Here is a 14,899-nt window from a genome sequence, read left to right as displayed (position 1 = left end):
AAATCTTTGGATACTTCTAGACTGTTGCTGTCATAGCAGGGGCTGAAAAGTGGAGTATGCACTGACTGCAGTAACGGACGCCATTTTACAAGACTAATATTTATACTTCATTTTGGTAAACACTAGCTATGGAGAGAGTATAATTTCTTTTTCTCCAGCTTTGCAAGATAGTAATAAGTCATGGTTTAAGACTGTTACATTGCCTAGAGAAACAGAACATGGGCAGTTTTTCAATTTATCAGTAATATGAAAACAGCGGTTTGAAGGCACAGCTTCTCCCTGCTGCTATCTGTTATTTCCCTCGCTGAAATTTCCTAACAGGTGATCTTAATTGTTCCTTTGTAACTGCTCTAGTGCTCCATACATTTTGAAATCAGATTTTTGACGAGGTCTTATTTCCTGCTATTTATGCATATTGTTTTCCAAAGACTTCAGTGAATTTCTAAGGTAAGTGATCAGTACAATTTAAAATTTGGTCCTCTAAAATCCTTGTATTTAAAAAAAATGTGTCATATGCATGTTTATTTTAACAAATCCATAGCGTGCAATCGGCTAGTTTAGAGGAATACTAAACACGCCTAAAAGGGGAAGTAAGAAAAAGGCCAACGGGCTGGAGAGATGGCTCAGAGGTTAAGAGCACCCGACTGCTCTTCCAGAGGTCATGAGTTCAATTCCCAGCAACCACATGGTGGCTCACAACCATCTGTAAGGAGATCTGATGCCCTCTTCTGGTGTATCTGAAGACAGCTACAGTGTACTCATATATAATAAATAATAAATCTTTAAAAAAAAAAAGAAAAAGAAAAAGGCTAACCTTATCTACATGTGAGTCCTGTGCATATCTCTACAGCACAGCTTAGAGCACCGCTTACCTCTGTTGCCTCAGAATGCTGGCCTGTGTTCTGAAAAACAGTTATTGCACTCAATCTCCAAGGTTAACGTCACATCGCTGCACTCTTTCCTTAATGTCACAAAAAGGTAACGTTATTAGTTTCTCTCTATTTCCACAGGACTTCCGAGTGTTTCATTCACTTAGAAATGACTGCTGTATGCATTCTTTACTCATTATAGGTGACTCATTTATTTCATCAACACTTCATGACAGGGTAGAAAACGACTCCTTTATCTTCCTACATAGCAAGATGTTTCCAGTGTTGGTTAGTAACATCTGTGATATAAAAAAAGAGTGGCTTCACGAAGTCACCCTGTGTTGGAGGGTCATTCTTATTACACCTCTGCTCTTTCTCTGAACTCATAAACCGCAGCTCCTGTTGTTCCCTGTCCTATCCTATCCCCGCTCTCTCCTTACTCTCCACATCCTGGAACATGTTAATGGAATGAATGCCCATTTGACACTCCATGTCCACACCCCTTTTGTAAACACACAGTGTGACCAGCAAGTCACCTGCCCCTATTTGGTTTTTGGATTCTTGCCCTTAGGTGTAGTGATTTGGTGCATGGTTCACTGTAGCACTTTGTTCAGTAACTTAAATATGAGGATTCAAGGAAATAATAGTTTCCAAGCAAGATAAAGTTTTTTTTTAAAAAAAAATCTGATTTTTATCTTTGCACACAGTAATTTACGAGCCTTTGAGCCAGGTGTGGTGGCTCACATCTGGAATCCGAACACTTGAGAAGCAGAAGTAGAAAATGAGAAGAATTCAATTTCAGCGCTACACTCTCTGTCAAAAGAATATTTTTTTCATACTGGATACTAGAATTGTCTCATAAACAATTTCATTTTAGTTTTGAACACCAATTTAATGCCTGTAGTGATTGTCAATAGCTTGAAGTATATTTAAATTTTGTGCAGCTAGCATCATCACTTTAATAAGTCAAACTTCCTTCAAACTAATTACAGGTACAAAGGAGGTATTAGACAATGAATTGCATCAGGTACGCTAAGACAGCTCAGCAGATAATAATAGCTGTTGCCAAGCCTGACGACTTGATGTTGATGCCCACAAACCCATAAGCACAAAACCAATACAGATATTTTTAAAGAAAAAATAAATTTTATTTAGTAGTCTACTTTGTTAAACAAGAGAAACACAGTGCCCAATGTACATGCGCACGTGCTCCCGCCACACACAAATTCACAAATAGAGAAAGATTGATATTAATATAGATACCACAATTTATCCATTCGTGCTCCCTGGTTAGCAGTTCAGTCTCCATTAGCCCTCAGGGGCCCAGGTTAATTAACTCTGGGAGGTTTTCTTGTGGTGTTTTTGACCACTCTGGCTCCCTCAATCCTTCTGCTGCTCTCAGGTGATTAGAATATGCTTGGCCCACAGATAGTGACACTGTCAGGAGGTGTGGCCTTGTTGCAGAAACTGTGTCACTGTGGGGTTGGGCTTTGAGATTCTCTTCATAGCTGCTTGCAAGACAGTCTTCTGTTTGCCTTCAGAACGAGATGTAGAACTGTCAGCTCCTCCTGCACCATGCCTGCCATGCTACCACTGGACTTGAGGATAATGGACTGAACCTGTGAACCTGTAAGCCTGCCTCAATTAAATGTCCTTTATAATAGTTGCCTTGGTCATGGTGTCCCTTTACAGCAATGGAAACCCTAACTAAGACATCCTGTTACACAGGATTCCCCTGTTGTAGGGAAATATTCAAAAAACAAAAAACAAAAACAAAAACAAAAAACCACCATCCCATATCACCGGCACTGCATCAGCGGGGAGTTCTCATCTCAGTCCGCCAGACCCGGCAGTCTCTCAGGCCCAGAGCTCTCACAGCATCTCAGCTTTCACAGCATCTCCATCTGACTCTCTCTGGGACACAGAACCGAATCAGTCTAAGAGTTAAAGAGTTTTATTTTCTAGGTGCGAGAAAGGTGGTGCTGAGATGGTCAGCACAGAAAGCTTGAAAGAAAGGAACACAGGGTGTCTCTGCTCTCAGAATCTAGGTCCCCTGCTGTGAAAAGTACAGGCTGCTCTGGGTCAGAGAGCTGAATCAGCCCAGGAATTAGATTTTTACTTTCTAAGTGGGAAAAGGGTGGCACCGAGAAATTTAAGATTATCGGCCTAAGAGTTAGAGTTTTATTTTCTAAATGAGAGAAAAGTGGTGCAGGACGAGTCAGGTGGACCCAAGCACTGGAACCTTGAAACCAAGAAACACAGAGGGCCGTGAGCTCCCTTGTGTTAAGTACCAGCTGCCTTGGGTCAGAGAGCAGAGTGTGGTTTAGGTCAGGGACTGGTGTGTTTGCTTTTGGGATGGATTTGTGTACGGAGTTAGTCTGAATCGCATGGGGAATTTCACCCAAGATTCTGCACTAAGTTAGGATAAATAGAAATCTGCTGTTCCAGGTAGAGAGCATGACAGATGGTATATTATGGTCTGCAGGAAACTCATATTCTCTAACATGGGCTCCATGGGAATTCGGGGTTGATTTCCTGCCATTAGGAAGGCCTAAGAACAGGCTCGGACAGCACTTCAGTTTACTTCATTTACTTTAGATTGTTTTAATTTTCAAAATGGGTATGATTTTGAGTTTTGTGGTTATATTATTTCTCTGGGAGAGATTGCAAGATGCAAGCTTCTGGTTGCTGGCTAAATGATATGCTAACTTAGTGAAAAGGTATTTTCTTGAACTTTTAGAAAGGGTCACCTTGAGAGTTATATTGACTAGATTTGATAGAAAGAGACCTCCTGAAGAATTAGATTCCAGAGAATAAAAAAACAAAACAAAAGAACAAAATTTCACCCTAACCAGTATGTACACCTACACAGATTGATAAAAATCCATACAAATACCTTGATGATACTAAAATTTTGTTTTGAGATTTATATATTACAGAATGTACAGCTTTGGTGAGTCTCATCCTCAGACATACTGAACTGGCCCTGCTTAAACTCCTGATCTCAGGGACTTATTGTCACTCTCATACAGGCAGTGTGCCTATACAACACATTTAAGAATACAAGACTTAGACCCAGTCCTATTACTCCTATAACTGATCTGAGATGATTAAACATCCGAGTTTAGGGCCAGTTAGCAAATTGATGGCTCTAAGTTTACTGTTAGGTTGTTTTCAAAATAATTTATTAGAAATAGCTAAGAGTAGTTAATGGACAATAGTCCAGATTGCTTTACATAGATAGATGGTTTTCAAAAAATGTCAGAAATCCACAAAATGTGACATTTAATGTTATGTATTCTTTTGTTGTGAGAACATATCTGCTCCTAGCAGCTCCCCTTTTATGGATTCAAAGAAACTGAGTAAGATAATACATTGTGGTTAGGTAGCCACTGGGCAGAGATTGCCTACTTCATCTACAGACAAAATACTATCCAGAAAAGGACACACTATACAGCATATAATCTCTGACAATCAACTGATAATCTCTGCTGAGTCAGGACAATCAGTCCTTCAATATTCTGTGATATAAAGGTCTGTCAGATGGTCCTAGGCCAGAAGGCTGAAGACTGATGCTCCTGCCTGTTGCTAACAGGGGTTGTCTAGGCAGGCAGCTGTCTCTACAACTTGTGTCAATTCTGGAAGCCGTGTTAGGCTTCCTATATTTTCAGATGTTATTGGTCATTCTCAGATTTCTGGCTAATTTTAGTCTCCATAGCCTACCCAGGGTATTTAACATTGAGAATAATATTTAATTAGATAGTTTTCAGATAGTATACAATCTAGCCAAGACATAACACATAATCTTAAGTTAGGATAGATAACAGTGTTTTTGATTTGACAAAAACCGGGAAAGGGAATAACACTCGAAATGTAAATAAGAAATACTCAAGTTAAAAAATAAAATAAAATAAAAAAATGATGGATTGAGTATTAGGCATATCTTATATTTTATATGTTACAGAATGGTCATAGTTGTGCTCAGCTTACATATGAGCAAAAAGTCCTTTTTTTAATTAGACAGAAGGGGTGAGATGTAGATTGTTGTCTATATGCAGGTGAGGGCAGGCACAAGATAAGGCAAGGCCTGTGATTGGGCAGTGAAAAAGTAAGGCGAGGCAGAGTTTTTGAGAGGCGGGAGAGACAAAGGAGGAGAAGAACCAAGACGGAGGAGGAGAAGGACGACCCAGATCCGTGTGGCTCTAAGTGGCCACAGGTAGCTGTGAATGTCTTAAAAGGGACGGACTATTACAGGACACTTTGTTTTATCTAGGTGGGCAGTTTTTATGAATACTAATTGGCTCTGAGTTTATTGTGTGGACATTTTGTGGAGTGAGAATTTATTAACATAAATCTAGCTGATAAACTACAGGCTTCTAGAGTTCTGATTTTACCGACTTTCTGGGAATATGAACAAAGTCCACAGCAAGAGAGGCGAGAGATAGGCGGCCACTACATGGGACTAGCCATAGAGGCAGGGAGACTGCCGGGGACATAGAGTAACAGGAGGTAGAGTGGCATGGTGTTTGGTCTTTGTTTGCAATGCGTTCTCCAAGCTCAGCCCAACGTTTGCCTGTGGGGCTCTGTGTGTGAATGAGGAGAGGTGATTTTCAGAACCATGCTGATGATAGTGTTTTTTTCTCCCCTTGACCTCCTGTTATTTCATTCAGCAAAGCACATCTTCAGAGCATCTTCAACCCCATAAAACCTAGCTTTACAGTGGTAACCACTGGCAAGCAGAGATGCTTGAAAAGGGCCATCTGCTATTATCCCTTCAATGTACTGTGTTTTAGACATTCAGTAATTTACAGAAGAGAGAAGGAGCTCTTGTAAAGAATGGGTGGAAATGGACAGTTGCTGTCCAGCTCTCCATAACTGAGAGCACAAAGCAGGATTTACAGTACTGAGCATTTTCATGCAATGATTTTCTTGTACATGTATACATACCTTTGTCCTATGGCTTCTGCGTGTGTATGCATGTGTAACCTGCATAACATTTTCCCCATAAACCATAAATGAGATACATTCCTGAAGCTGATTTCAGTTTCAGACACATAAAGGAAAACTTCAGCAGTAAGTTCTCTAAACCAGCAATTAGATTTTCAGTCAGTTGATAATATTCATGTAATCGAATTTGATAGAATAAGATATTAATTGTTTGAATCATAGTCAACCATGTGTATAATGGCATATGCATCATTACAGTTCTCCATGGGGACCTGGAGCTAGAGAGTCACAGATGATCCTCACACTAATCTGTGTGTGTACACACACACACACACACACACACACACGCACATGTATATACATATATATCTTTATATTCATTACCTCTTGTTTGTGTGCACATGATGTTGGCAAGACTTCATAAACCTTAAGTGCTTGGTTCAGTGTCCTTGCTATGACCTTATTATTCCACTTTCTGTTTACCAAGCTAAGGTATCATCTTTACCATTTTTCTATCAATGCCATGCTCTAAGCACTTGAGGACCAATGGCAGGCAGCGGGCTTTCTCAATGCATGCACTCTGATGTCACTCAATGCATATGGCTTCCTTGTCACAAATAAGCTAAATAACATTAAAGAGAAACAGGCTTTATTTGGAGTAAATTTATAAAAATTGAATGAAACCTCATGCTACTCAGAGACGGAGGAATGGTCTGTGCCCACAGATTCATCTTTGGTAGCTATATCTCTAACAGCATTTTTGTAACTATGTTAAATTTTGCTCTGTTTGTTGATTTATAAAATCCAATTTAAAAGTGTCTGGGAATGTTAAGTGGTTACTCTGTTTAAAGAAATAAGGCGGGGTTGGGGATTTAGCTCAGTGGTAGAGTGCTTGCCTAGCAAGCGCAAGGCCCTGGGTTCGGTCCCCAGCTCCGAAAAAAAAAAAAAAAAAAAAAGAAAAAAGAAAGAAGGCTAGGGAGCACCTGCTCCTCCCTAAGCGTTCCTCTTCTATAGTTCCGCAGTCGCTGCCGCAGTGAGGGAGATCGTGCACCTGCAGACTGGGCAGTGCCGCAACCAGATTGGTGCCAAGTTCTGGGAGGTAATCAGCGACGAGCATGGCATTGATCCCACTGGCACATTCCACGGAGATAGCGACCTCCAGCTGGAGCGCATCAACGTGTACTACAAAGAGGACACTGGTGGCAAGTATGTGCCCTGCGCCGTGCTCGTGGACTTGGAACCTGGCACCATGGACTCGGTGCACTTAGGGCCCTCCAGGCAGATCTTCAGACCTGATAACTCCGACTTTGGTCAGAGTGGGGCTGGGAACAACTGAGCCAAGGGGCACTACACAGAAGGTGCAGAGCTGTTTGACTTGGTGTTAGATATTGTGAGGAAGGAAGCTGAGAGCTGTGACTGCCTGTAGGGCTTCCAGCTGACTCACTCCTTGGGTGGGGGGGCTGGGGCTGGGATGGGTACCCTCCTTATCAGCAAGATCCGGGAGGAGCACCCAGCCAGAATAGTGAACACCTTCAGTGTGGTTCCTTCCCCCAAGGTGTCGGACACAGTGGTTGAGCCCTACAATGCCACCCTTCCAGTCTACCCGCTTGTTGAAAACACAGATGAGACCTATTGTATTGATAATGAAGCACTCTATGACATCTGTTTCAGATCCCTAAAGCTGACCACACCCACTTATGGTGACCTGGACCATTTACTGTCTGCCACCATGAGTGGGGTAACCACTTGCCTGAGATTCCTTGACCAGCTAAATGCTGACCTGCGGAAACTGGCTGTAAATATGGTGCCCTTCCCAGGCCTGCACTTCTTCATGCTTGGCTTTGCCTCCTTGACCAGCCGGGGAAGCCAGGAGTACTGTGCCCTGACAGTTCCTGAGCTCACCTAACAGATGTTTGATGCCAAGAACATGATGGCTGCCTGTGATCCCCGCCATGGGCGCTACTTGACAGTGGCTGCCGTGTTCAGGGGCCGCATGTCTATGAAGGAGGTGGACGAACAGATGCTTAATGTCCAAAACAAGAATAGCAGCTACTTTATTGAGTGAATCCCCAACAACGTGAAAACAGCTGTCTGTGACATTCTACCTCGGGGCCTAAAAATGTCCGCCAGCTTCATCGGCAACAGCACGGCTATTCAGGAGCTGTTCAAGCGCATCTCAGAGCAGTTCACAGCCATGTTCCCATGTAAGGCCTTCCTACACTGGTACACGGGCGAGGGCATGGATAAGATGGAGTTCACCGAGGCTGAGAGCTGAGAGCAACAGGAATGACCTGGTGACCGAGTACCAGCAGTACCAGGACGCTACAGCTGAGGAGGAGGGAGAGTTTGAGGAGGAAGCTGAGGAGGAGGTGGCTTAGAGCTGTCTTAGTCACTACAGCATGGGAGCAGTGTGAACTCTTTATTCATTCACAGCTTGTCTGCTAGCCATGTCCACTGTGCATTTGCTGTCCTGTGTCCTGACATCACTTGTACAGATACCACCATTAAAGCAATTCATAGTGAAAAACTAAAGAAAGAAAGAAGGCTAGGTAAGAGATGGCTAAATGACAGAGACAAGGTTGGGCATAAAGTGTCACCTGAGACCGGCATGCATTACTGCAACTGTCATTATTTTTGGAAAACACGCTATTACAGGTTTTTTCTTAATGAAGTTAGAGTGAGCTAATTCTAAACTTGTTACTTTAAAGAAAAATATCAGCTTTCCAATGACCTTTACATGACTGAAAAATTTAGCATTTCCAACTATTTTTAATGATCTTGTATTTGCAAAATGACTGCTGTTACATCTTCAGATAATAAGCCAAAAATTATACCTTAGAAAATTATTATTTTATGTCCACAAAATTAATAATAGTGTCTAATATTTATTTCACAATCTACACCATTGTTCACAACAGTTTAAGTTTAAAGAATAAACTATGATTTAAACTAAATATTCAAGAAGAAAATTCTGTTAGGTATGTTTTACTTTGAACGGTGAGAATTAATTTTGAGACAGTTAATTTTAATGCTCAGTGAAAACAAAAATTGTTAAAATATTATCAGAGCATTACGAAAGTAACATTGGAAAAAATTACCTACTGCTTAACTTTCATACAAAATATCTTTCATCTACCAGCACCTGTTTACATGTCCTCATACACATCTAACACACACACACACACACACACACACACACACACATACACATCAAAAACACATATACACACTACTGCCCCTACCACACATAAATACCACACATCTATATACACATACTTCGTGCACAATTACTCCCCCTGATACACTACATACATATCATACACACACCACATATATAAATCACACACACAATACACACACACCGTACACACACAGTACACACAAACCACACACTCATACTGCACACAGACTATAGACACCCACATCACAAACACAGACACCACATATACATGCATAAAAACACACTTCATACACAAAATCACAGAAACAGACCCTTCACCACTCCATACCCATACATACCATACACGCATATCACACACAGACACAACATGCATGTACCTACACCCACACAACTTACACATCACACATTCCTCTACATCCATACATATACCATATATACCACATACATATCATACCACACCTCAACAAGCACAGACACATAGACACGCAGACACACACAGACACACACAGACACACACACACACACACACACACACACACACAAATAAAAGCAATTGTAATTCCTTAATAGACAATTCTTAAATTTTGGTTAGCCTTCATTAAATACATTGTAAATCTGAATTGTAAGACTCACATTTGGCCTTGGAAATAGAGGCAAATAATGCAAAAAGTGCAGAATTTTTGAAATATAGGAAATCGGAAACTCAGATATGAAAATCCAAACAAATGGGCATTTTCAAGCATTAAATTAATTTTGTCAAAACATCTTGCTGAGCATGCTCCTCGTTTGTGAGCGCACGAGCATGTGTATCTAGGAGAATGATAACTATGCCTACTGTCCACAACTGTGAACCAATTATAAGGAATGGATTTGTTCTGTCTACTATATTAGTGTAGAATCAATCCAGCCTCCTAATAAGAAGCTAAGTGATAGTAAACAAATTCAAATCCATTTATTACATCACCATTTTCATGCAATTTCAGTATGATTACTCTTGGGGAGGTGAATGTTATATATTTTCCTTTAGAGGAAGTATATTTTAAAATGCTACATGCAATATTGAGAAAAATTTAATAGTTCAAAACTCAGGAAATATGTATTTATAAATAAAAGAATGATGGAACTCTTTGTAAACCACTTATGTCTTGGCAAATTTCATTATCCAGCTTAAGGCTGAGAAAGAGAATGTAAATACTCCAAACACCACTGGGGACAATAATAGAGGCCTGGAACAAGTGCCACACCCAACAGAAGCTCTCATTAGTGTGAACCCCATGCAGTGAAGAGTAGCCCCCACATGCAAACCTCAGACACGGAGACTCTGACTACCCGTCAGGCCAGCGTCAAAGAAGGAACTGACCTGAGCTAAATGAGTTCACAAGGGTTAGGCACCAAGCAGATAGGATGAGTGGATTTAAAAAGGACCCCAGGTAGTTTGTGTGCTTCAGTGTATCAGGACCCTAGGCAGTCAGTATTCTGTACCCCAGGAAATGTCTCGCCACGAACCTGGACCAATTAGCACCTTGATCCCAAACTTCCCAGCCTCCATAACTAGGGAAAACAAATGCCTGCTTTCCAATACCCGGTCTGCGGTAAGAATGCCATGGAAGCTTCCACAGGCAAAACCAGGGATGTCAGAATTTATTTACTCTGTTTTCATAGTATTCTAACAAGGCTGGTTTTGTGACCTGAATATTATTGAAAAGAGAAACTGAAGAGCAGAGAAAAAGTTAGGAGTCTGGACCACTTATCCGAAGCAAGGTTGGACAGAAGCAAGCTGAAGGCCAGAGGACAGTGCAGACCTAGAAAGGAAAAGCTTGACAATTTCAAAAGCGTAGCAGGATAGCAACATCATTTATGCAGGAGAACCTTGCCTCACATCTCAGAACTCCCTAGGCATCCAATTTTATTTAGTACAAAATATATGAGGTAAGGAAAAAGGTTTTGGTGGGTTAAGTCCCAATTGTTTAAATAGTATTCTATTGGGTAAGAATCTTAACTTGCCAGAGAAAAACTTTCTTACAATGTAGAATATAATCTCTAACCAAATAAGAAAATATTTTTCAGCCGAACAAGAAGAGGATACGATTCACTGGGGACCAAAGATGTCCTGCAATAGCCAGGCTCCAAGAGGCCCTACGTAATGTCCCTGGCCCTCCTGGTTTACATAACTTATACACTTTACATGTCACTCTGTCTGACAAGATTTGGGACATATTACCCCAGTTACATTCAAGAAAAGCAAGATATTATTTCTGAGACTGCTTGTAAGAGGTAGTGGTTTCTCTTTCCTGTTATCTCCCCATCTCCCCCTCTCTTTGTCTCTTTCCTCCTGTACTGTTCTCCCCTTTTCCTATAATGCTGGGGAGAGCCAAGTACTCTGTAATGGATAGCACCATGGAAAGATCACATAATGAAACATCTGCTAACAGTCATGTGACTGCGCTTGGCAACTAACTGTCCTGTCCTAGTGACATTATCAGAAAGTCACAGCACTGGGAAGTAATTGGCCTTTAACAACCAAAGAGATTCTTTGCCAGTAACCAGTAACACTGAGCTAAGACACTTACAGACTCATGGAACTCAAAATCTAGGCAATAGTACATGTCTGATGCTCAAAGCTATTAAGTGTCAATATGCTTTTTTTCTTTCTTTTATTGGATATTTTCTTTATTTACATTTCAAATGTTATCCCCTTTCCAAGTTTCCCCTCCTGAAATCCCCCTCCCATTCCTCTACCCACCCACTTCTTCCCACCTCCCTGCCCTGGCATTCCCCTACACTGCAACATCTAGCCTTCACAGGAACAAGGGCCTCTCCTCACAAGGCCCATCCTCTGCTACACATGCAGCTGGAGATATGGGTCCATCCCTGTGTACTCTTTGGTTGGTGGTTTAGTCCCTGGGAGCTCTGGGGTGTCTGGTTGGTTAATGTTGTTGTTCTTCCTATGGGATTGCAAACCCCCCTCAGTTACCTCAGTTCTTTCTCTACCTCCTCCATTGGTGATCCCATTCTCCGTCCAATGGTTGGTTAAGAGTGTCTGACTCTGTATTTCTCAGGCTCCGGTAGAGTTTCTCAGGAGACAGCTATGTCAGGCTCCTGCCAGCATCCACCTCTTGGCATCCCCAATAGTGACTGGGTTTTGGTGACTGCATGTGGGATGAATCCCCATGTGTGACAGTCTCTGGATGGCCTTTTCTTCAGTCTCTGCTCCACACTTTGTCTCTGTATTTCCTCCTGTGAGTATTTTGTTCCCACTTCTAAGAAGTACTGAAGCACCAACACTTTTGTCTTTCTTCTTGAGCTTCATGTGGTCTATAATGTTGTCTTGGGTTAACATCTGCTTATCAGTGAGTACCTATCATGTGTGTTCTATTCTGATTGGGTCACATCCTCACTCAGGATGATATTTTCTAGTTCCATCCATTTGCCTTTGAATTTCATGAAGTCATTATTTTTAGTAGCTGAGAAATATTCCATTTTGTAAATGTACCCCATTTTCTGTATCCATTCCTCTGTTGAAGGATGTCTTTCCAGCTTCTGGCTATTATAAATAAGGCTGCTATCAGCAGAGTAGAGCATGTGTCCTTGTTATATGTTGGAGTATCTTTTGGGTATATGCCCAGAAGTGGTATAGCTGGGTCCTCAGGTAGTTCAATGTCCAATTTTCTGAGGAACCTCCAGACTGATTTCCAGAATGGTTGTACCAGTCTGCAATCCCACCAACAATGGAGGATGTGTTTTGCCCCATCCTTGCCAGCATCTGCTGTCACCTGAGTGTTTTTATCTTAGCCATTCTGACTGGTGTGAGGTGGAATCTCAGGGTTGTTTTGATTTGCATTTCCCTGATGGCTAAGGATGTTGAACATATCTTTAGGAGCTTCTTGGCCATTTAATATTCCTCAGCTGAGAATTCTTTGTTTTGCTCTGCACCCCACTTTTCAATAGGGTTTATTTGATTCTCTGGGGTCTAACTTGTCAATATAGTTTTTAGTGCCAAAACAGAGAAAAGGTACAGGTTTTTCAGTCAATGTAGCCTGGCCTAAGTAAACACTTTATAAAGGGAATCACTTCAGCATCATGCAGTATTAAGCAGCTAGAGGGTTTTCACTTCCACAGGTTGTAAGGAACAGCAAGAAAGCATGGAGAGTAAGGGAACTTGGTAAACTGAAGTTTATTCCTGGAGCATGCACAGGTCCCTTTGATCTCCACACGTGCTGTGGCGTATGTGTTCCACCCCCTACATATTCATCTACCAAATAAGCAAATGGTATTGCCTTTTTAAAGTTTTAATTAAAGCTTTGAACATACTGTGAATAGACTCGGAGAAGCCACACCTGAGGATTTTTGGAAATGAGTCAAATTGTATTGTAACCTGGTGGAGTGTCCTTGCTTTCAGTCCCAGGACAGTGCAGGCCACAGGCAGCCAGGGTGATATAGGAGGTAGAAACTGTACCTGCTGGCCTGGGTGCTCTACACATGGAGGGTCCCCACCAGAACAACAATCGCACTGCTCTCCCTTGTTTCTCTGTCTGCTACTAGTATTCATGTGGGAGGAGACCTGTAAAACAAACAAAGGACTCCAAAATCAGAAGAAATTGGACCTTGCTGATTTTGAAGAGCCATGGTGCTGCAAGATGCAAGACCAGATTAAAATTAAGAAGCTAGGGCTGGGGAGCTGGCTCAACAGCTAAGAGCTTTGCTGCTCTTGCAGAGGACCCGTGTTTGGGTCCCAGAACACACATGGTAGCCCACAAACCTCTAAAACTCCAGTTCCTAGGGATCTATGTCCTTGTCCCTGCTCTGCAGGCACTAGGCATGTACATGGTATGAATATATACATGAAGGTAAGCACTCAGGTTGTGTGTGTGTGTGTGTGTGTGTGTGTGTGTGTGTGTGTGTGCATTTTCTATGGCTCTATTAGTTTATTGTTATTTGTTATTGTTAGATGCCTGTTTGTTTACTAAGCAAAGACAGAAGGAAATATGGTGGGAGGACCTCAGAGGAGTTGCAAAAAGGAAACCATAATCAGAATATATTGTATGGAAAAACGGAAAGGATACCATTCCCAATAGCCACAAAAAAGCATAATATACCCTGGTGTAACTCAAAGTAAGCAAATGAAAGATCTGTATGACAAGAAATTTTAGTACCCGAAGAAAGAAATTGAGGAAGACATGAAAAGCTGGAAAGATATCCCTTGCTCATGGCTGGGGAGTATTAACATAGTGAAAATGGCCATCTTACCAAAAGAAATATACAGAGTTAATGAAATCCCAATTGAAATTCCAACGAAATTCTTTACAAACCTTGAAAGAACAATTCTCAACTCTCTAAGGACAAAGAAAACACCCTGGATAGCTAGAACATTACTGAATAGTAAAGAACTTCTGGCGGTATCACCATCCCTGACTTAGAACTGTGTTACAGAGAAATAGTAATATTCCATTCCTGCCTGGTATTGGTATAGAATCAGACAGGTGAGTCAATGGAACTGAATCAAAGGCCCAGATATAAACCCACACACCTACAGACACTTGATTTTGGACAAAGAAGCTCTAAACATACAATGAAACAAGGAGAGTATCTTTAACAAATGGCGCTGCTCTAAGTTTATATCTATATGCAGAAGATGGAAATATATCCATTTTTATCACCCCGCACAAAACAGAAGTCCAAATGGAGTAAAGACCTCAAAATCAGATGCACTGAATCTAATAGAAGGAAACATGGGAGACATCCTTGAATGCATTGGCATAGAAGAAAATTTCCTGAACAGAGCACCAATGACTCAGGCACTAAAGTCAAGAACTAATAACTGGGACCTCATAAAACTGAAAAACTTATGCAAGGCAAAGGACACCGTCAATAGGACAAAACAGAAGCCTAGAGATTGGGAAAA

The 14,899-nt window shown here is 41.4% G+C and overlaps 1 protein-coding gene and 1 pseudogene across 8 annotated transcripts in view; one reads left to right on the top strand and one right to left on the bottom strand.

The window, feature by feature from the left end:
• The window catches only part of Spag16 (sperm associated antigen 16), a 919,670-nt gene that overhangs the window by 384,735 nt on the left and 520,036 nt on the right, over window positions 1-14,899 (bottom strand). The window lies entirely within an intron of this gene.
• On the top strand, window positions 6,838-8,359 carry Tubb4b-ps4 (tubulin, beta 4B class IVb, pseudogene 4; annotated as a pseudogene).

The sequence above is a fragment of the Rattus norvegicus genome, chromosome 9 (genome assembly GCF_036323735.1).
Source record: "Rattus norvegicus strain BN/NHsdMcwi chromosome 9, GRCr8, whole genome shotgun sequence".
Classification (NCBI taxonomy): Eukaryota; Metazoa; Chordata; class Mammalia; order Rodentia; family Muridae; genus Rattus; species Rattus norvegicus.
This window is presented reverse-complemented; position numbering and strand designations above follow the sequence as displayed.